Below are 26156 nucleotides of genomic sequence, written 5' to 3' on the forward strand. Positions count from 1 at the left end.
TGCATAGCCATAATTAAGGCTAACTCCGAAACCCCCTCGCGGTGTTCGATTCGAAACCGTCCAATAGGTCACGCGGCAGGAACTTTGTTGTAAAATACTCGCTCGAAGACCTCTGTACTCAGAACACAACATACTCATGTGAAATACCGAAAACAGCCGGCAGGTAACCTGAGGTAACCGAGCAGAACCACATCGGAAGGAGCGGAGATAAGTATCGAAACTAATAACCATCGGTGGTAATTGGTATGCTAACCGATATATATATTCCAAACTCTGAGGAGGGGAATGGGAAGGTAAATCCAACGGCCCCAATGGTAAATCCCACTGGAATACCGTACGAAGGTACACCGGCAGTTTTGCAGAACTTCTGGCTCGTTTTCCCAGGTTGCTATGTGAAGAGGCAGTGAAACATGTGTTTATTGCGCTCAACAGGCCTCCCAGATCTGCGATCGATGCTACGGGCCAAGATGAGTGCACTTGGAGGTGGCGGCTTTTGTCTGCAGCTCCAATCTTGCGCCAATTCTGGAGGAGATCCCGCAGCGCGAAAATTATGTTTCGTTCCACTTCCGGGCCTAAGCGGTGGGAATTGTGTCTCAAATGTTTGGTCACGCTTGATTCCCTCCTCGCGCGAACTTGAGCCCACGAGAGTGTCTCCTCATAGAACAGGTAAATCAAGGAGCCGACATTTTCCGTGCGAAATCGCGATGATACATATCTCAGCACTCCACTGTCACTGTTCCGTTCCGCTGCAGTGACTGCACGCTCACCCACCACGTGACTCCCGCGAGGGTCCCCCGTTCCGAGACACGCTCACCTTCCCTGCTTGCAAAGGGTGATTTGTGGCTGCGGAAGAGTGACTTTCAACCGTGTCTTGTATTTCAGTGCACCGTTTTTCTTCGCTTTTCCTTCTGCTCCATTCGACGCTGGCAGCAGCCAAAAGCTAACCTCAACCAGTCAGCCAGTCAGTGATTCCAATTCACTTGTTTCACTTTTTCTCCCATGCGGACCGTTTATTCTTGTTTTTTTTTCGCGAGCTATACCATCGCCGACTGTACATAATTAGAGCTGAAGTTACTCTCAATTACCCGAAAAAAAACCGGTCCTTGAGAGCTTCGCCCCCGATTCTGAATGTTTTTTTTTCTGCTCCGCCTTTCCTGTCAGTCGTCAGTGTACAAATCGCTTCTTGCGCTAGCCGTGAGATGATGATAGAAACAAAAACAAATAGCAAAACCAGGGGCGGAATAGGAAATAGTGATTCCTCCCCGACTTGATCATCCCCGACCTCTATCACCATCGTCGTACTTTGTATTGAGCAATAACTTGTTGAGAGGACGCCAGTTCCACTTGACAGTCAGTACTTGACCTAATTTCTACTTTGTCATTACGGCTTCGAGGGGGGCTAAGAAATTCAATCAAAAGTGTCCAAGTTACTCTTTAAGCCTAGCATTTCTACTTGTCAGCGCAGGGAAAATCGTGTGATGATGTGTGATATTGGCACACCGGAAAACCGCATTTCCTTCGGACCTTCATCAAGTGTACTTTCGTTGAATTGCGGGCTGATTTTGCCAGTCATCCGACGAACACTTCACAATTTATTTTCGAGATTCCCACTTATTCCTTTGCGGAGGGATGACTGAAAACTCACATGCTTTTGTTTATGAACAAGTACAGACTTGATGTTAGATGTGGGTTGTCACAAGTACAGAAGTGACAGGTTTTCGATTACATGTTGTCTTGGATACTGTTAGGTGACGATCAGAAAAATGAAAGATGGGTTGAAAATGTTGATATTTTACGAGCTTTTCAACAGCTGAGTCAGTTTGACATTGATGAAAGCCTTTCTATTTTCAATTGGGTTGAAACCTGACTTTCATAAATTGTTTTAAAATAAGTTCGTGACAACGATATTCACCCCGCGACGTAGTAGAAGAATTTCATGTCATTTCCGGTTGGTTACCAGATTTGAATACAAACTTCACGTAGAAATTTTTGCTCAAATATGCTTTTTGTATGACTCACCCAAAATTCATAGCAAAACTTTGAACGATTAAAGTTCCTAGGATTTTTTGTTCACTAGATTACGAGCATTCCGAAACATAACTTTCCGCATGGTATTGGTGACCGGTACGGATGTGTACGGCTTTTTTAGAATTTAACCTTCAGTCTACGTTAATAGCCGACTTCGAGCAACCACTTTGAATTTTCTAAGGCACAAGACTCGGAAATAGTTGATGCATTCCCTATTAAAACGTTATTTTATGTTTGCATCATCACAGCAAACATAAATGAGCGTTTTCACAGATGATACATCAACTATTCCCGACTCCTGTGACTTTGAATATTCGAAGTGGTGGCTTAAAATCGGCCATTTGTGGCAATTTGTTTGTGAATAGCTTCTTTGTTTGTGATTGATGACACAGTGCAACAAAATTTTACTTTTTTTCTGCCTTGGCTTCTATATATAATTTTTTGATGTATTTTGATGCAGAAACAAATTTCCCCGAGTTTGGACCTATTTCACCTTGAGGGGAAACAATGGCGCCATTTTGAATTTTTTGAGAAAACGAAGCCAAATATCAAAAATCTAAGAGATTGTTCACATAATAGCATTCTTTTACACATCTTAAAAAACAGTTTTTAAATCGGACAAAAACTGACTTCTAAATTGTGATTCTATGAAAACAGTTTTGGCACGGTTTTAATATATTTCACAGAACAAAATAATACCAAGTATGTAGAGCATTAATGGACCCGCTAATATCTCTCTCACGGATTTTCTCTGTCAATCTTTTTACTAGAAATTTTTCGTTGTAGTCCCCTGATCTTTGAGATCGTTCTATACGATTCTATTGCCTAGTTTCAGAGTCAATTCGGAGAATACTCACAGTATCAGGAATTTTTCGGGTGCATTCATCTTCCGACGACGGCTGCTTTCATATCCGTCAATGACAGGTCGATGTCAGCAATGGTTACCATAGGCCGTCTACTCTACACTGAAAAGTTTGTGTCAATTTTTAGATGCGTCTCCGTGATCACTAGAATGTCGATATCACGGCGAACCAGCAAATCCAGAAGTCCAGTTGATTTCCGCATAATAGCATAGGCAGGAAAAGGAAGTCAGGAACGGAAAACATACCAATTTATTTGAAATTTGCTGAATTCCAGTCCGCCGAAACTCGGAAAAATAAATGTTTAATTATATATAGAAAATTATTTCAAAGAATTGTCGTTCTGAAACTTAGAAGTAGCCAAAACGCGAAGAATTTAAAATAAATCGAAAATTTATATAAAAATATTCTAAAACCAGAGTAGGCAGTGTGACTTTGCCCTCGTATCCAAGTGAGTTTTAAAACTTGCTTGCACATTTATTTTCGGTTTGCACGTAAACTCTACTAACAGTGCATTACACTTGAGTTTGATTTGAGTTTTAATCCTGCATAACAAAAATTGCATAAACATCGAAATGCGATGAAATTCGCGCCGCGTCTGCTGCAACAGTTTGTTGCATTGTCCTTTGAAAGCATAAATTCGATCTGAAAACAAAACTCATCGCGTTACATCATCGCCTGCATCACTGGATACATCGTGCACTGCATGCATTGCACGCATTTAAACTCAATCGATCAGAGTGTGCGGTGCAAAAAAACTCAAACTGTCGAGAGGAAGCAGATTCAAGTTGGATTCAAATCTGGAAAAGTGTTACTCAGTTCAACTTTGCACGAGTTCATGCCATCACTGCTTTTAATTATATCATGAGTTTGAGAAAATTTGAGAAAATACATGGAACACCGTGGTTTTCAGTGTTCCCAAAATACCCCAAGTGTGCTCTTTGTGTCTAGCATAACATATTTGATCGCCCGTGTGTTGCCCCCGATTGACCAAAATCAGCTAAAATTGCACAAAGAACCGTCAAAATGGTGCCGGGAGTGTTAATTTAATTCTTGTTGCTACTAGAGACCGAGGAATCCTCTGCATCATTCACAAATATCATAGGAAAGAATTAGTGTTAGTGGAAAGGAATTGATCTCGATCCATCAAGGTTGATGGTGCGATCTTTTCCACACAAATTCGCGCACGTTATGGTTACTACTCGGTCTCTGGGCAACCGACCACCAGACAATACAAATAGAACCGGGCCACGATCGCTGTATCAGCATACAGGAGATTCGAAGTTTCTAGTTATTTTCAGCAACCTACCAATCGTTAACAGTCTGTATCACACCAAACTTTGCGTTTCATCCCGTGAACTTTTTAAATTTACCTAGCAACGAATGGATTTTGTAAAACGCAACAACCGCACGCCGAACGCAAACTACTGGTACCAGTGGCAAATATCATACCGCTTTGTTCTGTGACATGATGGATAATGCGCTCAAATAATCAATCCAAAGCCCAAACAAAAGAAGATCCCGGTTGAATGCCTTCTATAGCTGAAATTTTCAAATTTTTAACGCAGAAAACGCAAAAAAAAATGAATAAAAACGAATTCCAAAAACATATGGAAAGTGGCGGTTGTATTGTGTTCCCAAGAAAAAGTGATGAACTTGTTTGAGACTAGTTCACGACATATCAATAGTCCACAATCGCATACACCGCATAAAACCATCCAAACAGACCATCCACACGCTCACGCAAAAAATTGCCATTCATTTCGTTTACTGGCATTCATATGTAAAGAGCATTTGGTGCGAGCGTGTTATTTTTTCAGTGCATGATGAAGATCGAAAAAAAACCAGCAGGTGCGGTGTAAGATAGGGCGTCGAATATTTTTTACTGGGTATGAGCTCGACACATAACAGAATCGAAACAAAAATTTCTATTTATCTAATTCGCCTCTACAGTCTGCAACAACTACTCACACCGAAAACATTAGTTTCAGCAATAAAACTAGGGATACCATCCGTCCTAATTTAGCAGGACATGTCTTGATTTTAAGATCCTATTTGGGCGTCATATCACTCATAGTGGGTGGTATTTGGTCATTTTCGGCTGTTTTCCAGAAACCAGAAGTCGCCATCTTGGATTTTAAACATGGCATTTGGAGAGAATTTCTAGCCTCTGAGCGTCATTCTGGTTAAAGAAACACCCATATTGGTTGGTATTTGGTCATTTTTGGCAGTTTTCCAGACAGCGGAAATCGCTATCTTAGAATTCAAAATGGTGTCTGTGAACGATTTCTAGCTTCTGTGCACCATTACGATTCCGGAAATACCCATATTAGAAAGCAGAAGTTCCCATCTTAAATTTAAAAATGGCGTCTGGAGTCGAGTTTTGACTCCTGTGCATCGACCCAATCATTGTGGGCTGTTTTCCGGAAAACCTGGTTGAAATATCGGTTTAATTTGTATGGGAGACCTGCCTTCCCTTCCAGAGTACGGAGGAGTATCAAACCACCATAGAAATTTATGTTTGATTTGTATTAGAGCCCTACCGTCCAGAAGAGGGAGGGGTGTTTAACCATTATGGACATATTTGTTACATCCAAAAACATTCACATACCAAATTTGGTTGTATTTGCTTGATTGGTTCTCGAGCTGAGCGAAATTTGTGTTTCATTTGTACGGGACCTCTCCCTTATAGAAGAGGGAGGGGTTTTGAACCAATATGCCCATATTTGTTACCCCTAAACACATCCATATGCCAAGTTTGGTTTCATTTGCTTGGTCAGTTTTCGAGATGTGCAGAAATTTGTGTTTCATTTGTATGGGACCCCCCTTTTCTAGAAAAGGGAGGGGTCTCAAACTATCTTAGTCACCTTTCTCGGCCCATAAAACCCCTATATACAAAATTTCACGCCGATCGGTTCAGTAGTTTTCAAGCCCATATGGATCAGACAGACATACAAACAGAGCTGCATTTTTATATTCTTAGACAGTTCAATCGATCACCGTGACGGAAGCTACCAGTCGAGCGTACTTCTAATTGTATTAATTTTCGGTGGTAGCTTTTAAAGGATGATTTCAAAATAACTGTCGAGAGTCACCTGTTTTAAATTGCTGTCATATTATTGTTGTTCATTGCGCCTTCTGCGATCTCATTTCTTCGTTGTATGGAAATTCTATTTTCGTGAGTTTTACCATTTTTCTTTGAATTTTCCTAGTTTTCTCGCCGTAACATTTTGCTTTGGACAACGACAAACACAACAAAACAAAGCCAGCTCAAATCAGTCGCTCCGTTGTAAAGTTATGGGCGGTCGCACACATTTAACTTTATTTTATATATAAGATTTTATATATAAGAAGATGCAATTACCTTCAATCACCAAGCTCATATTGCAAGGCACAAGTCGATAAGTTTTCAACAGAAACGTGAATGTTGCCTGAAATTAAAAATTGTTGGAGATTGCCCAGTATTTTTTTTTTCATTTCTTCTTGCCATTTCGAATTCAACACTGATAAAAATAAAAACAAAAGGACATTTTTCTACGATAAAATTCTTAAAGTAACATTTTATGAGGTAAAATAGTAAAATTTGAAGTGATGACCGTTTTGCGGGCTAAAGAAAATAAAGGGGCCTATTACAGTCAACGAGGTGAGCAGTGACTTACTCGCCTGACCAGTTTAGATATAACAGATGGTGTCTGCTGGATCTCGGACGAGTAGCTCATCTGCGAAACTGCTCCACTCAGCTGTCACCGGCCAAGTTTCACTCGCGTTTTCTAATACAACATTTTGCTCGTCAGTGACTCTAGGCAAGGCAAATTGCTCGCCTCGTTACCTGTAACCGGTCCCAAAATCTGGAAAAATCTGCATTATTTTTTAAATATCTGGGAGAATAGACATTAAACCTGTCTATCTTGATACATGTTCAATAATGTGGATAATTCAGATAAATCTTTATACCTGACTACACAACGCTCAGTGCGTAAATTATTTCTTCAATTGAGCCTGAGTAAAGGGAATAGTGTTAAACATCTGACAATTTTTATACTTAATTTTGAACAGTTTACATGTGCTTAATTCTTTGAAACCATACAAATTCCTAAAAATTCAAAGTTGCTTGATAAAATTAGATCTTCGAGATACATGTTAAATAAATGACCAACCGAATAGCATTTTGAAGTGCAAATCACATACCACCAGTGCCGAAAAAATAGATGTCATGATTTGTACTTCTGACCAGATAATATCCCTAAATAAAACTGTTGGAAATACACTTAAAATGTAAACTTTTACTAAGCAGAGAATTCACACGTGCTGACGATAGCCGTGCTCTTTTATTTCAACCACATATTGAGCATAATAACTGGTAGAATTCCAAGCATTCAAAGCTTAATAACTAAAAAAATGCAAATGTGCATATTTACCAAAGTACAAAATTTATTTACAAAAAACCAAACCAACCAAAATCCAAGTACAAGAGACATGAACTCGTGTCATGTCCACTTACAAATTTCAATAGGTCAATTTAAAAATGCGAACATTTAAAAACAATTTGTCCAAAAGCTAGAGAAATCATGTATTGGCAAAATTAAGGAAACGAATATATATTTTTTAATCCTACTCGCGACAAATAAATGCTTGACTACACAATTAAACCATTGTCATATTGGTGTTGACGGTGTAGCTGATATTTTTTGATTTTTGCATGCGAAAAAGGAGGGAAATATTTTTGCTTTTGTCATCACGCACATTTTGACAATTACAAACGAGAGTTCGCATAAGTGCGAACAGCCTTCAAAATCTTTTTCAACGCCGTCAACGCCAATAAGCGAAACGGATTACCAAACCAACAGATTTTGGTTTGTTTCCCATCTCTTACATAGAGTTCTCCATTTGATTCTGTATTGGTGAGATGCATTAGTGTTAGTGATGAATTCAACGCACACCATCTCAGATTACAATGGTGCTAATGTTCTTGCTTGGAGAACTCTATGGGCAGCTTTATTGGCTAGTTTGTCTACCCACCAGCAAATGGCGGCGGCGCTGCAAGCGTGCCTAATTTTACTTCCCGTTAGGCGGTTTTTTGTGTCTGGTCTAACTGATCACAAAACAAACAAAAGACTTGCAAAATATGTACAGTAAAGTTCTTTTTTACACGATTTTACGTACCGTGCAAAAAAACGTGTAAGAAAAACCGCGTTATTTGGAAAAACGTCGTAAAAAAGAACCGTGTAAAATAAAACCGTGTAAAAATGAAACTGTGTAAAAAACAGCCTACTATAGTTTATTACCGTTACTGTTATTTACTGTAACAATTTTACGCGAAGACGAAAAATTGTGCAAAAAAAAAACGTGTAAAATGAAACCGCGTTATTTGAGAAAACGACGTAAAAAAATCGCGTTATTTAGAAAATCGTCGTTAAAAAGAACCGTGTAAAAAAAACCGTGTAAAAAAGACTTTACTGTATACCGGAACTTATCCTGCCCAGAGCGGTCCGGTGATTCACTTCTTCACTTATTCTCAATAACAGGACAACCTGAACTTTCCGATTTCACTAATAACCACGGGGATGGCACCGCTGTCAGCTATCACACATTTGACGCGTTACCAATATCACTGGCACTGGCACCCGAAAAATGGTCAGTTTACCCTTATCTTATGTTGATCCGGGCAAACCGACCAAATATTGACTGCAGTTATTGACAGCATATCAGAGAATTTTGAGCAATTTCTCAAGATTTTTGTATGTAATGTGATATTCTAAGTTATATTTTGTACAATAATTGTGCCCCAAAATATATAGAAGCAAATTGTGACGGCATAAAAGGAAGTTTTGTGATGAACGGTACAGAAATAGATGTTCGTAACGCTTGAAGGCTACCATACCAATCCCTTGCTAATAACACTATTTTATTTCGCGGGAAACAGGCCTTATGACTAGAATTTTTCATAAAGGCAGTACACACACAGTATAGACACTATATATAGACCTGCGTATATAAGATATAAAAAAACAGCGATGCCAGTACTGCTGTCATTCACTAGCAGTACTGGCATCGCTGTTTTTTTATATCCTATTGTTTTTCGTTTGGAACAAATTTTTCATTATGTTCATTTTGGCTCGCACGTTTGACAGTTGTTTTGGCTCGCTGCAATTCAGTCCGCAAGTCTATATATATAGTGTCTATAGCACACAGCACTTAGTTGGCGTTGTTGCCAGCTCAGTCCCCCAAGTGTGCTCTTTGTGTCTGTTGTACTGACTCGTTTAAGAAGAAGTCATCAGCAGTAAATAGATGTTGACCAAACTAATTGGCCCTTTTTCCAGTTTCAATAACAAGAATAAAATGTAATTCTTACGAAAACGTATTTTATCAATAAATAAACGTTGTTGAATTTTTTTTTTTTGCGGGTTCAAAATCCGGAAAAACGTATATTGTTAACCTGGAAAACCGAGAAAAAAACGGGAATTTATTTGAAATTGGAAATCCACTGGCCACTTTGTTATTTTTTTTTTTTTTTTTTTGATAATTTCAAGATGGATTGATGGACAACAAAAGCGAAAAAAAAAACACAAACTCAAACTGGAAATGCATTATATATTAGAGCTTTTCAATCGTTTCTGTGAATCTTGGCTTCCTATCCAGTCTTCTGAGGCAAACCGTAAGCGATTCTCGAAACAACGAATTTGGCGAGCAATCACTCTGCTTTTGACGCATTTCAAGTATTTTTTTTTTTCATTTTTTTCTAATTCGAGCCCTAGGGCAAAAGCGATTTTTCATTGATATGTTGATCAGTGTTATTGTTTAGCGAATGTTCATTAATATGTATTTTAGGTGACTTTTTCGTGAGACTTTCATGACTCTTCGGTGAATTCTTGAAGGAAGCTTCGAAGACTTCGATTTTTTATGTCTCAAACTTTTTGACATTTCTATTGACTTTTTATGTTTTTTTTATATATCTTTCAATTTTTTGACGTTTCAACTTTGTGACTTTTCAATCCTTAGAATTTTTGGCTCTTTGATTTTCCGACTTTTAACTTGTTTTGTTACTAAATAATTTTTAGGCCGATTTAACTTCTTGATAAAATTTAAACTAATGTTTGATGACTTTTTCATGACTTATGATGACTTCTTTTAAATAACTTTTTGATGCCATTTTGATGACTATCTTACGACTCTATGATGATGCTCGGATAAAGTTTTGATGGCTTTCCAATTATTAATAAACATTTTAAAATAAACAGCATCTACTCCGTACAAGTGTTTACTTACGACTCCCTATGATTGAAAAAACGCTGGTTTCGGGCACCAGTCGGAAATCCGGATAACACCGCTGTCAGTACAAAAGTTTCAGAATTTTTTTCTGAATACTTTTTGACGAGTATTCTATGACATTTTTGATAACTTTTTAAAAAAATTCGGTAAGTTTTTGATTTTTTTTTTGTTTATTGATGATCGTTTAATGCTTCCACAATATATTTTTTATTGTTGGTTTGATTACGAATTGTCGAAATGTTTTTGAGTTTTTGGTGACTTACTTGTAACCTTCCTGACTTTTTGGCTCTCCATTTTTTTAATTTTTAGCTAGTTGAATTTTACGCTTTTTGTGTTACGACTCTATATGACTCTTCACTTTTTTACTTCTTGTTTTCTTGTGCATTTTGAGTTTTATTTCCTTTCGACCTTTGATTGCATTTTGATAAATTTTTAATGATTTTTAAAGGTTTTTTCATGACTTGATGACATTTGTATAATTTTTGGTGAATTTCTGAAGACATGTTGAAGTTTTTCTGGATATTTTGATGCTTAGATGACTTCTTAGTGACCTTTTAACAAGCGTTATTGGTGAAATTTAAATGATTTTTGCCTTTTTTGTGATTTCTCAAGTTTTCATGTAAATTTAGAATTACGATTTCACACTTAATATCTTCAGTTTAAGATCTGTTGATACCAAGGGGATGGCAGACCTATTTAAACTCTACACGTTTGACAGTAGCCAACATATTGGGGCTTTATTTAAAAATAAAGCCCCGAGGCAGGCGCCCAGCAAAATTTCCATATACTTTTCACTTTAGTCGGGAAGACTCTTCACTCATTCAACATAGAAAAGATAGCATGTTGCCATTTCCCTGGTTGATACTTACCGTTTTTGTTGAAATTCTTCTTTTTCTCTTTATGACATTTTATCATTTGAATTTTGCATGCGGCTGTTTTTGGCCTTTTGGTTAAATTTTAACGGTTTATGATTACTCCATCAAAGTTTTTATGATTTGGTAACAACATTTTTAGGGTTATCTGATGACTATTTGATAAATGGCTGAACATTTGTCGATTATTTAATGATGAAATTCTGATGTTTTCCTGTTAGCAATCTAAAGACTGTTGGTGTTATTTCAGAAGATTTCTTGATTACTTTTTATAATTTTCAGATGGCTTTAATGGTGATATAAACATAATTAAGTCGAACTCAACAGTTAAAAAAATTTAATGAAAAAACAATTCGATGAAACGTAGTTAGCTTTGGAGTATTGACAGCGAGGGGCAAGACAACTTACTTCAACCTTTCACAGACACTCACTGTCCTGCCCCTTGATTGACGTTGAAAGCCCTACAAAAGAAGCACAGCTAAAGCTTCCTTCTTACGGCTACAGTGGAAGCAAAGTTAAATTCAATGACATCTCTCTTGATCTCCTCTAAAGATGGTTAGTAGGCAATTATTTGTGAATGGTGCGCTTCCCATACAAAAGTTAACTTCACAACGAAGTGTGACTGCAATCTTGCCCCAGGAAAGTGAGAGATTAGCAAAGCAAACCCGTTCCCTCGGTGATAGTGATCACACCGATGGCGGTGTCCATCGGTTAAACAGGAAACGTCAAAAGTGCGCTGTTGTCGACTGCTTACTACTACTGCTGGGTGCGTTTTCGTTCCCCTTCACTAGTGTCATCCACTCAGCCATGGAGCAATAGAAGTGTTTTCCGCATTTGACGGTTTCCCCCTACCACTTGCAGCAGCTTGCTTAGATTTTACTGCCTACTAGACTCTTACGACTGCTCAAAATATGAGTACACAAAACATTCTAAAAAGTTACATTTCACCACTTATTTACGACATAGCTACACTCTAAAATTCCATTCATATAGCAGGCGGTGGTCGTCTGCCAGAAACTTGCGTAATATCTGCGCACGTCTAGCAAAAAGCTGCTACTCGGTTTATTGTTTACGAATTTGGTGTTAATTTTTTCTGCTCTAGTCAAGTGAACGGCAAAACTCACTAGAATGGAGCAGTTTTTTGTGACTCAATATTTCACGAAACCATTCTGTTTCGCTGTGCTGACCGATGCAATCGAGGCAAATTGGTTGCATCGCTGCTGAAAGAAGAACAGAGGACCAACCTTTCGCTCGGAACTGGAGCGTTTCCAATTTGTCGGTCTTTTGACATCATCGAGGTTGGTCTTTCTTTTCCGACAAACCAACGGTCATCCTTCTTCCGATAGGTATGCAACTGCAAAAGTTGCCCAGCCCAGTGCTGCCAGCGGGTGAGTCACGGCATGCGTGGTATCGAAGTAACCACAATGCAGTTGATTGCACTTCGATTGCTTTGCCTTGTGCTGGTTTCTTCTTCTTGTCTGCAGGCAGTATATTCTACCGAAGGACCGAAGCACTGCCAATAATTGCATCAGTCAAGCAGCGCTGCTGCAATTATGCTGGATTGCTGCCGTGCAACTGTAAATTACGTCTTTCATTGTGGCCCCGATGCACACACTCGCATTTCTCTGGAAGCCTCCCTTCTGTCGCTCCCCCCAAAGCGACCTGATCAAACCGTAGCCTATTATTAACGGAGAAATTTGTCATCCTCGACAATTGTCATTTTTTCCGCTTCTGTATTGTACGGAGAGTATGGCCCCTCGTGTTTTCAGAGACCTACTGCGATGACACGCGATGACGGTTGCGGTTTGACATGTCCGCGACTTTCTCGTGGAGTTCAGTATGCAGCGATTGATCTTAGTGGCATTTCTGCGCCGGCAATTTTCTCCAAACGGAACCGATTGCAGCTTTTTCTGCATTCGAGTGAGAACCGTCGTCATAACAGTTCAGCTACGAAACATTGACCGAACAAAAGAAACTAGTGTCATTCAACAGCATAATCGCAGTCCATTAAACCAACTGTCATTGAAAGGGCCAATGCGATGAATGGAAAAGAGAAATTGAAATTGCCTTCATATGGAACTGTCTTCGGAACCATAAACCCCTCTTATAGTTTTGTTCACCTTGACTCGGACCATGTGAAGGTTGCTACGCTGCACGCTTCGATCGAAGCGAGCTATTTCGTGAGGTGTTGAGGTTAAAAAATGAGGTGAAATTTCATGGCCTCTGGTTCGCTTTTAGGCATATTTTCCTCATAAATTGCATTGACAAGTTCCATTTTTTTTCGCCTGTCATGAATCGCGATAACGATGAATAGAATTGAATACTTGAAATCAAAAAAATGCAATTGTAATTATTTTACGTGAGCCTGAAAAGTGAAAGACCCTTGTCTCTCACGACCACGGCATACTGCGATGCTGGTGGCAGAAATAAGCACCGGATTTCACTTTCTTTCGGGTTCCCTGTTTCTCTGCCTCCATAATAGCTATCGCCCGATGACACGCTAAAATAAACACACAAAAAATAGCCATTATAGTGCTGCTGTGGCGTTATCGCTATCAACAGTGCAGCCAAATTGGTCAAGCGCGTTGCTGCGCTGCTGATGTAAACAAACAAACAAAAAAGCACCGCTGAAGGGTCGAAATATTCCGATGCGCATTTTTTGTCCCAATTAGCTGTCACGATGACGATTGTGGCCCCTGTGATTGATGGCCCGAAGCTTTTTCTTTTCTCGCTTAATTTCCTCAATGAGACTTATGTTTTCTCCGTCTGTCACTTTCGACAGCTGAAAAGTAACCAAACTGGATTGCAATACAGAAGGAGAAATGAAGAAAAAACGGCAAGCTATCGATAACGGTCCAGACCAGTTGCGCTGCCTATTCTCGGTGCAGCGTCCGGTGCAGGAACCAGGGACAACGGGAATAAAGCGAAAAATGCTAATTCGTTATGAAACACAGAGGCTGCCATGACTCAACAGTAGTGAAGCTGCTGAGATAAAAATCCAGTTTCCGCGATTACAGCATCGTCATCACCGCGCGGCAGAAATGTTTATGTTTGTTCGGTGGAGAAAGCTGGACACAGGCTGGTGCAACATGCTGGATGGCCCCCTTGAACGCTGTCGCCTACTAGGTTTCGGTGAGGATCGCCTGCTGGGATGGAATTTCGAAGGCTCTCGACTTGAAACGCAACGTTGCATTCGAGATGGCTATCAGCAGTGGCAGCGTGCGCAATCGCGCCCGAAATAAAGAGAGACGGGCATGGAAAATTGATTTCGGGAGGCGGCTCCAACAAAGCCAATCAAACATTGAACCGAACCGATGGGGTGTTGGGTAATGGTTGGAAATTCATCAAATGAAAGGCTCTTTAATGCTTTAAATCATATAATCGACTGGTCAATAATCTAGGTTTTTTTTTCCTTTCGTCTTCTGCAGGTGTGCCAAAATCGACTGATGACGGTAAGTTTTTCGTTTGAAGAAAAAATAACCTAAAAAGAACCCTTGTTATTATTTCACCTCAACTGAAAAATCTTCAAAGTGTTGTGTCAGACAATTATCGTTACACTTGCCCCTAGTTAGTACACAATAACGAGGCTTAAAATCTAAATCATCTAAACCACGTTTCGTGGTCATTACTCATGCCATTGTAAAGCTTGGATGATCAAAACAAGCGTGTGCCCGCGTCATAACGATTTACAAATGTGAGAAAATCCGGACGGAAGAAAGTAAACAAATAGCATTTGTTTTGACGTAATTGCATTACGAATTCCACGAACTTTTCGAGACGCTGCACCATTTTACCCTAAAAAAACGGAACGGATTGCCCTCCGGAGATGCGACCGTGTGACGGTTGAATGGCCCCTTACGTGAACGGATCTAGCGAAAACACGCTCGCCCGTCTGATTGTTTTGCTAGTTTTCGAATGAATTGTGATTTAAGGTTTGGGAGAGGTATTAATCATCGGATGGGAGGGCTTTAACCCCGTGGCTGCATTTTTAGTGATTATAATGTGGTTCTAGTTTAAACTGACAGAAAAACCGTTGAAAACTGGCTAAAATTGATGTCAAACACTGTCACAATTGCCTGTACTTGACAACTCTTAAGCTAGTTTTTTGGAACGTCTTTACAAATTTTCTGCCATTTTATAACGAGTTTTCAATGATTTTTAACAATTTTAGGCATTGAAATTTTCGATATTTTTAGGCCACAAATTCAGTATTCTCATCTCGTTTCTAGCTTCCAGAAAGATTTTTTGCTCTTCTGATTGCCTTATAAACATTTCGCTATTGAGTCAGAATTCGTTAAATGGATTACTAAAAATCGCAATGTCTGTTTATTTTCAAATGAACATTGAAAGCTTAAAGATTTTCACCCAAGATCCTGACTCTCCAAACTTCATGATTTATTGACATTTGAAATATCAGTCAACTCTCGCTAAACATGTGAAAAGGGCCCATGTGCCATATGTAAACAAGCCACAATTTCACGTTTTTCAATGGAAACAAGCTTAATCAACCCATACAAATAAGATTGTTTGATTGAGAGTAAGTTTATTAATCAATAAATCTTATTGGTAAGGGCATATTTCGCTTGTATTGATTAAAAAACGAGAAGATTTGGCTTGTTTACATATGGCACATGGGCCCTTTTCACATGTTTGGCGAGAACCTTCGATTACCGACCTCTGAACATCATCCCGGTTTCAAAAATATACCTATTGGATGGTATTTGACCTTGTTTTCAACTCTGATTGATTAAATGAGTTTTCAAAATAAGACTACATTTTTAAATATGTAATACAATTGTTGGCACCATAAAATCACAGTTTTTCGCATTATGGTGGACGCGTAGCTAATTCTCTCGTCAATTACGCAAGAATGAAAGAAATCCGTTGAAAACTAACTGAGTTATAGCTATTCCAAGTTGGGTAATTTTCGTGATGTTACCGATGCTTTCGGTATTTCATTTTTGAACACCATTCTGAGTTGAATTCATAATTTTTCTTCAGCTTTTTCCAATTTCATTTTATTATTCCGAGCTCCATTAGGGGCCATCCACGATTTAAACCCCCCCCCCCTCCCCCCTCATGGACAACTGCCCATATAAACTCCAAGAAAATTGTATGGATCACGAACATGACACAAAGACCCCCCCTCCCCAAAGATGTCCACGTGGTATATGGATGGCCCCTTACCGATTGATTACACTCAATTTAAGGTCGATTTTTTTGTTTGGTTTTCTCCTCGATTTTTGAAGCATTTTTACTCTTCTTTTCTTTAAACACTGTTTGCCAATGTCCCATAACCCCTGAAACGATTATTACAGGGCCGAAGACTGCTGCACCAGTTTTTGTACCTATTTTTAATTCATTTGTGACAAAGATCGTTGTCAAAGTTATCCTCGGGTGCCATCCAGTCTCCTTTAATACTCATTACTGGCCCTCTTTTGAAAAACATCAGCATACACAGGTAACCCATAAGATCACCTGACAAGATAGTTTTAGTCTTTTTGAGCATTCCAGTTCAGCTTGACATCTAGGATAACGCCTAAGTATTCAACTTAGGAGATGCCTAAGTATTTAACAAACTGACAGTAGTGCTTCTAACCTAAAGGATCTGGATGACTTGTTTACTATTGAACTATCCGAGAAATTTTTTTAAATGAATATTTATTTATTACAGGGAATAGGGGCATAATGAGCACCCTAACTTGATTGCTGATTTAACCATGGAAAACGACAAAAAATTTAAGCTGTCTTCAGTGCAAAACTTGAATTAACTATCTATGATTAAAGGTACACTATTCATAAATTGAAAAGTTTATCGTATAATGGGGAAAAACACAAATTAGATTCATGCATCAAAAACTAGCAAATTCAGCAAAGGAAAAAAATCACCTCTAGCGATTAATGAATAGACATAAAACAAGCCTAAGATGCGTTGAAATCGTCGTCAGTATGCGAAAAACAAAGTATCGGTGCTGGTGCACTCTCGTTGCTTTCCTCTTTACGATATATTTCTATTCATTAGTGTACACCACAACACGTGGTTCTCAATGTACACAATTCGGTATATAAAGTTATTCGTCTCTGTTACACAGAGAGATCAGAACTTGTTATATCCTTATTCATTTGACTCATGAATATGATTTTTTGTCAGAAAAAGAAAGAAAATGACAGTGTATGCCCTCCTACTCTCGCTTAAACTCAACCGCTGCCGAAGTAGTCCCTTCCCCCACATATTCCCTCTCACCGCACCCAACCTCATGATATTCTCCTGTTGCTAACCTTTCTTCCCTCAACTACCGACAAACGCAACAATCGAATCGCTTCTCAGAGCTGATGTACACACTTAAATTTTATTGCCGAGAACTCAACAGCTGATAAATTCAGCGAAATGTTCAACAAGTTTTCGGCAGAATTTTCAAGAACTTCGGCAAACGAAATTTAATACCTGCTGGTTTACGGTAGATCGTTATATTTGCTAAATGTTCGTCGAAATATATTGCTGACATTTGTTAGAAATTTCGCCGAGCTCCATCAGCTGTTGGGAAGTTTGCCGAGATAAATTAAGTGTGTAGTCTAGTCATGTGTTTGTTTTCTCCCGTCATTTCATTATGGGTTAAGAGGATTCAAGTTTAGTCGCGGCCTGTACACTTCGTGAAGTGCACAAGTGATTAATAAACGACGATTGCATCATATTCGTTTCATTCCCAGCACTGCTAGCAATCAGTCGATGTGTGGGGCACAATAAGCACCCCACTGGGGCATAATGAGCACCCACGGGGTATAATGAGCACTCTAATAGAAGATATCTTGAATCTGTGTAGAAGTACATCTAGTGGGCCAACGTTTGTCGCGGAATGCCATGATACTTGGCGGCTTGTTTCCTGAATGTCCCGTCGCGCCTTATTGGTGGCCAATTCTGCCTGCAGTCCCTTTTCCTGACCGATTCGATCTCACAGATTTTCTAATATAGGTATGTTCGCACCATCACTGTAAACAAACACTGACTATGGAAACAGACAAACTCACAAGTCTACTGAGATGAATTTCAGGTAAGTTCATGTGACAAGGTGTGCTCATTTGACCCCACCTAATGGTGACCATTTCACCCCTACCGAATTAGTTAAAGTTAACATGAGATTTTAATACTAATTCTAGCTTAAAATCAAAACTTCAATGATGGTGAAATTTGGGGTACGACCCATACGTCATATTGATGTGTCTACATACTTGATCGCGCCATTTAAACGACTGTGGAAGCTTATTTTGTAGTGCGCAATAATAATAATTTTTCCAATATCCGGGAACCAAGTTGAATTTTTCAATATATTTCCATATTTGAAACAGACAAACCACTTTTGTTCTACATAAAGAGATACTGTAGTAACTTCAGAAGAGTTTCACAAACCATATTGTGTTAAAAAATGCGTAGTTTCACAGAAAAGAGGGGTGACTATTTCGCCCCCTGTGCTCATTATGCCCCTAATCCCCCTATCTATTAAATCGGAAAATCAAGCAGTTTTTCATCTTTTAGTGATATTTGATATTTTCACATTATTGGACACATTTTTAGGCTACTATTTGAGACTCAAGTCGTCTTGTTTATAGCTTTTTGACGGTATTAGGTAATAAAAAAATACTTCACGATTTTAATTGAAAAAATTATAAAACTTTTAAGTAATTTTATGGGTTTTAACGTCTTTGACCATCTTTCGACTGCCTTTTGAACGATATCATCATGGTACCAAGTTAAATAGCATCATGGTACCAAGTCAAAAAGAGGAAATAATGGAAAAAATAATGAAATTTGGTGACGTAGAGAATGGGAAAAAGAAGACTTTTTGTAAATCCGATAAAAAAGAAAATTCATGGGCGCAACTACGGGGGGGCTAGGGGGGGCTTCAGCTCCCCCTAGAAAGTTTTAAGCCCCCCCTAGAATTTCCCAGAGAATGATTGTATTCAATATATATATACATTCCATGCTTCTTATCAGAGCATCGAAATCAACACAAATTGAGATGTCATCATTCATTGGCTAAGAACTAGTACTGCACCCAGGATCGATTCTAAAACCTAGTGAACTTACGTTACCAATAAGACTAGAGCCGTAGTGGCTCGTGCTGTGTCAAGAAGCTGATGCCGTGCTGCTCGATTTTGAGCTGTGTTTCGCCAGTTCTCCAGACGTCTCATCACCCGCAAGTCTCTTTCGATCTGGTCGTGCCGGCAGGGTTACTGACGAGAAGTGATTTTACAGAGTTGTCGTCCGGCATCCTTACGAAGTGACCGGCCCACCGCAACCTATTGACTTTTTGGGTTGGCTACAAGCAGCGCGGACAGCTCATGGTTCATGCACTGTCGCCATTATCCGTCGTCCGTCTGTACTCCATACTATTTGAGCTGAACCCCGATGACGATCTTGATGTCTCTACGCGAGCAGCTATCGTAGAGTTTCTCCAGCTGTGCGTAGAACGTTCCTTTCTCTATATCCAGTCGTCCTTCGTCTTTACCGTATGTGAAGAAAAAAAAACCGGCCTTTTATTCTCAACAAACACAACCTGTCGCTGATCGCCTGCCACTTGATCGTACGATTCTGCATCCTGCCCAGCACTATAAAGCCGGTACCTAGCTCATTGGTCTAGCAAGTCGCGTTCAAAAGTTAGGTATGCCGCCCTCTGTTCGGCGAAATTTGTAACTGATTCCATTAAATCATATGAAGGACAGCAGTAAACGAAGCAGCTTTCTAGAAGATATGGATAACACAGGACTTGAAACAATAGTTTTGCCGTCCGTTTCTCGTTTTAGCCCCACAGTGCGCTGTGGTCAAGATATTTAATACATCTAAGGAGATTCAATCCCGATTGAATTGATTTTTTCTACTGTTACGACACTATTTTATGCGTTAATAAATAAGCGCATTTTTACTCTTTTTTTCTCTTTTTTTGAATAAAATGTATGGAAGCTAGCCCCCCCGCGGGGGCGGGTACCCGGTGTCCTGCAGATCGTGCTCCATCTCGTTTTTTTTGACGTAGGACTACGTCTAACCGCACTATATCGAGATACATTCTGCGGAAACTAAAACCAAGGTGTAACGTTGGAATGAAAGATTTCAAACGGTAATGCTGGTGTAACCACATAATGGATTACAATAATCAATATGTCGTTGGATTGATAAAATGATGGACAATTTTGTGATTCCTCAGTTATCATTATCATTTCATTGTTTAACAGTGAAAATTGAATAAAAGTTTCAAGGTCGAGTTTTTACGAACAATATACCAATCACATGCGAGCACCTCTGGCACAGACTTCATGAATAGACACCAACTGGTTGCTGTGATATCCCGTATAGCAGTGGCAAAAAAAATTTGACAGAATCCCCCCGTCCCAATAGGTCAACTAACGTTTGCTTCTATGAGCCTAGACTATATTGATGTCTTGAAGGTGAAGCTTTTTCGGAAAGTTCGTAACCACCTCCACTATCAGACAGTTTCACGTTCTGCTGTCAGAATGTTATTAAAACTGATGTCTTGATGGAAAACATGCTGGCACAGGCAACAGTACTGCACCTAGCAATGTATGAATAGAGCGCTGGTTGGTCACTCGTCGTCTATCAGTACAGTAGAACTCGATATCCATTTGTGTGCAACCAAGCCAAGTTAAGACTACATTGCCGTTGTCGACGCACAATGGGGCGTGTTGGGTTAACAATCGTTGGGAATACAATCGAATTGCCGCTTAAATTGTCTTCTTCGTCTTTTTGTTTCGTATATGTAGTAGCAAATATCAGAATTCAATATGATTATTCGGGTACCGCAAAATACGCTGCGCCACCGGGGACAGCAAAATTCTGTACGTGTCGGTAGAGGCAGATAGCAGAGTATATAAATTAGGTTCATTGTACAGATAATCGCGTTGTTTATTTTTAAACTCTACACTCTGTTTTTCTCATGTCCATTTTAAGTTTTCTGTGAATAACATTTTGGTTCAAAAACTGTAATTTTTTATCGTTATTTTTTCCACGAACTTGTAATTGCAGGAAAATTTTATTATGTGACATCTTTGCCGCTTGGTGATTGGAGAGTGAGCCATAACAACAAATAAATATTGTTTGATTTCTCCTAAATCGTACTCAATTTAGGTCTGTATAGAAGCTTGCCTTTTCGCGTATCGAAGAAAATTGACTGTATTAGAATGAAAGATATTCATCAATGTTAAGGAGAACATTTTTTCTTTCAAAATAGAGTGCTGCAAATAAATAATCAAAACAGACGCCGTTTGATTTTGCCAAACACGACATGGCAAAATTTGCCAAAAATGAACGGTTCTCTTTTCATAACGTTTTTTCATGGATATTTCCTCCAATGAACTAGTTTTAGTTCATGTCGTTTGAGGTGTCGCTTGATGAAATAAGGCTGATGACCTAGATACTTGATATTACTACCCGAATAATTAGAGGCTTAGTACTGCTGAGATCATGATCATTATACAATTCAGGGTTGATATTTGTTGACACTCTTGAGTGAAAGTGAAAAAAAGCATCCATAAACGTTATTTTTTTACATTCCTTTCAGAGTTCTCCCTTCCCGCTTTTTGCATGGAAGTGAACTGTCAAAACACCTCATTATATTTTATGCGATGAAAGCAAGACAACAAAATCAGTTAATCAGTTAACGAAGATTGTCAAAGCATCGGTCAGTGTCAGTGAAAAAGTGTTTCGGTGAGGTTTATTTTGGTTGAGTGGACTGTTTGTTTTTCTTTTTCGCTTTGAAGTGAAGATCATTTGGTTGGATTTGTCGTCAAACTTTATTCCGTAACCGTGAACGATGCGCGCGATCTATTTCATCTGAGTATAACAGCACGTTACTAGGACGAAAATCTAGTGTATCTGAAAGAGTGCTGCGAACATTGGAAGTGGAAATTGAAAATGATTGGCTGTAATTTTCGAAGAATTTTGCTGGGGAAAATGACTTTTATCAGCACTGTTATACATATAACCGGCACATGTTCCGGTCATGTTCCAGGAACCGTTTTACCAATTCCGGTCATTCGCTTTGGCAATATAAAGAACCAAAATACCTTTCTTTTGGAGGATGTTGAGCTTAAATTTGTTGAAATTATCAAGAAGACTAAGAAATGTGTTTAGACATAATCGCTCGTTTTAGCACATGTGTGCCAAAATCGAACCGTGCTAGAAGTAAAACGAGCTCAAATCAAACAGAGCCTCAAAGGGAAATATAAAACTATTGTAGTCCTACGTCAACTACGCGGTCGTATCACGGATACCACCCTCCTACTATTTTTTGTTCCTACCGGATTCAAAGCAAACGCCAATTTGGTAGGGCATTCAAGCTACATGCGCTGTCCAGCGCATCCTTCCGGCTTCAGCCACTTTTTGAATACTGGATTCGTAGAAGAGGCACGCAAGCTCGTGGTTCATCCTACGCCTCCAGACCCCGTTCACCTGCATACCGCAGAAGATGGTTCTTAGCATTCGACGTTCAAAAACTCCAAGCGCTCGCCAGTTCTCCTCGAGTATTGTCCACGTTTCATAGCCGTAGAGAACAACCGATCTTATTAGCGTTTTGTACACAATACACTTCGTTTGGAACCTCAGTTTTATGGAACCCCTAGCATGCACGACTTCCTTCGATAATACACCTTCTTATCTCCAAGCTGATATCAAAAAAGCAAAGCCTTGGTGCTACATTCCGATTCGGAACATGACCTTCTGTTTACTATACACAGACTTCGCAGCCAACCGTTAAGCGTACAACACAATTGCGGGGCTAGTGCTACGATCCTACTGACACTAACAGTCCCTCCCGAGTCAAGACTCGAACCTACGACGACTGACTTGTTAGGCCAGCATCGTACCTCGAGACCAGCTGGGGATCATTGTCCTTATTTACCAGAGAGCCGGGGTGCTCCAACTCCAATCGTGCCTTCCTACAAACTTGCTGGCTAATGGTGACAGCCGTTGGAAGATAACCTGGGAAAACACCTTGTAGGCGGCATTCAGGACTGTGATCGCTTGATAGTTCTCGCAGTCTAGTTTGTTGCCCCTCTTGTAGATGGGGCAAATAACCCTTTCTTACCATTTCTCCGTTAGCTGTTTTGTCTTCCTGATCTCGACGATCAGGAGCGAGTGCTGCTTCAACCTTTCGATCACCTCACGATTACCCGCCAAAATGCCTCTATCCTTATTTCCTTTCTACTTCGGCTCGTGCGACAAAGCCTGTGCGGGATGCGTTTAGTTTTTGATAGAATTTTCGTGGCATTCTTACTCTTCCTGGCAATGCTTTTTTTTTGAAGAGTTGGATTTGCTGTCCCGTTTCAGCCTATATCACTCCACGTTCTAGTGGATGGTTCTACGCAGCATTGTTGCCCGCGCCGCATTCTTCTCGTCCAATATCTGCCAGCATTTTTTGTCAAACGCGGGAGATACATGCCGCGTAAAAAAAATCGCGTAAAAAAACGCATAAATTCCGGAATCCGCGTTAAAAAAAAGGGTTAAAAGCGACCTTGGTTTTAGTTTGCATTTTTATTTTTGAAGTAGAATACTTCTCTCAGGAAGTTCGGCTGCATAGGGACGTGAAATGAAAATCTAAAACCGAAAAAAGTGAAAAATATGTCCTATTTCAAATGCTAATAAATCGGTTAGTATTCGATGGATTTCCTTCGTTCTTGCAGCAATAGATTGGAAAATCTTCTAAGATTCTTCCCAAAAGAAGATAGTTGTAATTTTATTATTCGCACTATTGTACTATTGAAAGTAGTCAAACCTTGTCAAAACGAAAAATTCGACCTCTGATTGGTCGTTATATGATTGCTTCCCAAGCACGGTCGACAGAATCATATACCTTGCAATTTATAACATGCTATTTGGCCTATATAAGAGCCTGTTTCAACCGAAGCCGCTCATAATAGTTCTAGACAGCGACAACAGCAGTCGCCCTTCCTTAGCAGCAGCACTAGCCCTGTGGTTGGTCACCACGTCTCAGGAGCAGCGCGGATTTCCTCAGCGTGTGTCGCCAGACAGCCATTATTCCCCCCGTGTTGGGGCAGCATGATGATTGCCATCAGGAAATCCAATTTTGAACATCAAAATGCCTTTTTCAAGGCAAATAAACAAGTCATTGAAAGTTAATAATTTTTTGACAACGTAAGCAAGCATTCTGTGTTGGATCCTAGCAATTTAAATCTGTCGCGCCCGTCTAACTCACTGAATGTGAAAGAGCTTCCACAGTGCATGTTGTCCGTGTATCTTAATTGCCTCCCTGTTAGGGCAGCTCAAAGGTTGCGATCAGCAACCGATTTTGAACCGCAAAATGCCTTTTCAAGGCAAATAAACAAGTAATTGAAGGAGAATAATTTTCTGGCATCAACACAAGCGGACATTCTGTGCGGGATGCAATCAAATTCTGTTGTAGTTGTCTAATTTTTACTTTATTTAGTAAACGCCCCACGGCAGGGGCAGCGCAAAGGCTGCGATCAGCATAACCGACTTTGAATAACAAACTGCCCTGTTAGAACGCATTAACAAAAGCAGTTAGTTCGACTATGCAGAGCTAATATGAAGTCGATTCAATTAATCAGCATGAACAGAATTTGGTTGTCTCCCAGCTGCCAAGTTACAACATGATGCAACACGCAACAGCGAGCAAACGAAATCGCTTGATGTTACAAATCGCAATAAGATACGGGTTAAAACCGTTGCGTGTGTGAGAGCACCATCGGTGTTTATTCGCTGGATGCAAAAATCATATGCGAGTTGTGAAATAATTTGTCTGAAGAACATTACGGAATGGAACAACTGAACTAAAAGGCGTGGCCTATTTCGTAGCACCCTTCGACTATAAAAGAGTGTTTCTGGGAAAACTAGCTACATTCATTAGTCGGAAGGTGAGCTGGATGGACCTCCGGGTTGCGCCTGTGGCTGCCTTCAAATTAAACAAATCACTTGCCCTGTGGTTAGTTACCACGTCTCAGGCCTTTGCCTGAGAACGAACGCCAACGCGAGCGGTCGGGCGAGATTTTTGCCGTACATCAGCCGGCACTTCCTCTAATGGAAAAGTTGGATCATTTTGTTCAGAAGAATATTACTGTCGGTAATATTACAGAGATGCGATTGCATTATATCCGATTTGGAATTGAACAATTGTTCTTTTGAGGACAAACAAAACTACTTTTCAAATTAAGTTGGAGAGTTAATAGTTTTGGATACCAGTAGCAGTATGGTAACAGCCTCAGCGGTAGGTGCTGCCGGTACTTCCATGAGGCGGATGTTACAAGGAAGTAAATGGAAGCAGCACGGCGAAACAGTTCGGGTGTGCTTAGACGCGCGTCATTTTTCGTTGTTGATATTATTCCCCACATGAAACTTACGATAGCGGCGGTATTAGCGGTCGATGCATTTGCCAACACTTACTCCAGTAAATCCGTGCCTAATTTTCAATGTGAAAACACCTTTCTATTGTGTTGGCCGTGCGCTTTAGGCCTCTGCCAGGCTAAACGCGAAAAGCGGCGCGAACCGATTCGCCCGGCCGTAGGTTAATGTACAGCCGTAAGTAGAGCTGTGTAAAAGTATTCTACTTCAACCTTGCGGTCGTGGCTTTGCACACAACCCTCCTGGTTTTTTTTTTATTTTAGAGAATAACTTTTTTTCCTTAAATATGCTCAAGTTGCGATGTATTAACGAAATGTAGCCAACAATGTTGTCTTTCACCAAAAAAAATTTTAGCCAATTCGGAGATGATCATTTTTTTTAAATCGATGTTTTGTGTTTAAATTGCATTTTTTTCAGTTTAGGACTTGATATATAATTTTTTCCATATTTTTTATGAAAATTCAGACAATTTCCTAAAAGTTACTTACAAAACACTTTTTTGTAGAATTTATCGTTTTTGAATTATATTGATTTGCAAAAAATCGGCAAACAAAGTTTCGCCCTTTTCAGAAGACAGTCTAGACTACTTTTGAAAACAGTAAGTATGCAGAGATGCTTAATTAGGTGATGTCTTCACACACAAAAAGTTTCAACCAATCCGGAGAGGGTGCTGCCAACCGCGAGTTCATTTGGCGCGAGATCCGTCATCTTGAATGATTTTCCAACTAAATTGAATATTTTTTG

General features: G+C 39.6%; 1 protein-coding gene across 1 annotated transcript in view; it reads left to right on the forward strand.

Moving 5' to 3' along the window:
- The window catches only part of LOC129733974 (uncharacterized), a 111868-nt gene that overhangs the window by 14663 nt on the left and 71049 nt on the right, over positions 1-26156 (forward strand). Inside the window, exon 2 of the mRNA XM_055695630.1 lies at positions 14458-14481. The gene's annotated coding sequence lies outside the window, so the exon portion shown is untranslated. The remainder of the gene's footprint in view (positions 1-14457; positions 14482-26156) is intronic.

Source organism: Wyeomyia smithii, chromosome 1 (genome assembly GCF_029784165.1).
Source record: "Wyeomyia smithii strain HCP4-BCI-WySm-NY-G18 chromosome 1, ASM2978416v1, whole genome shotgun sequence".
Classification (NCBI taxonomy): Eukaryota; Metazoa; Arthropoda; class Insecta; order Diptera; family Culicidae; genus Wyeomyia; species Wyeomyia smithii.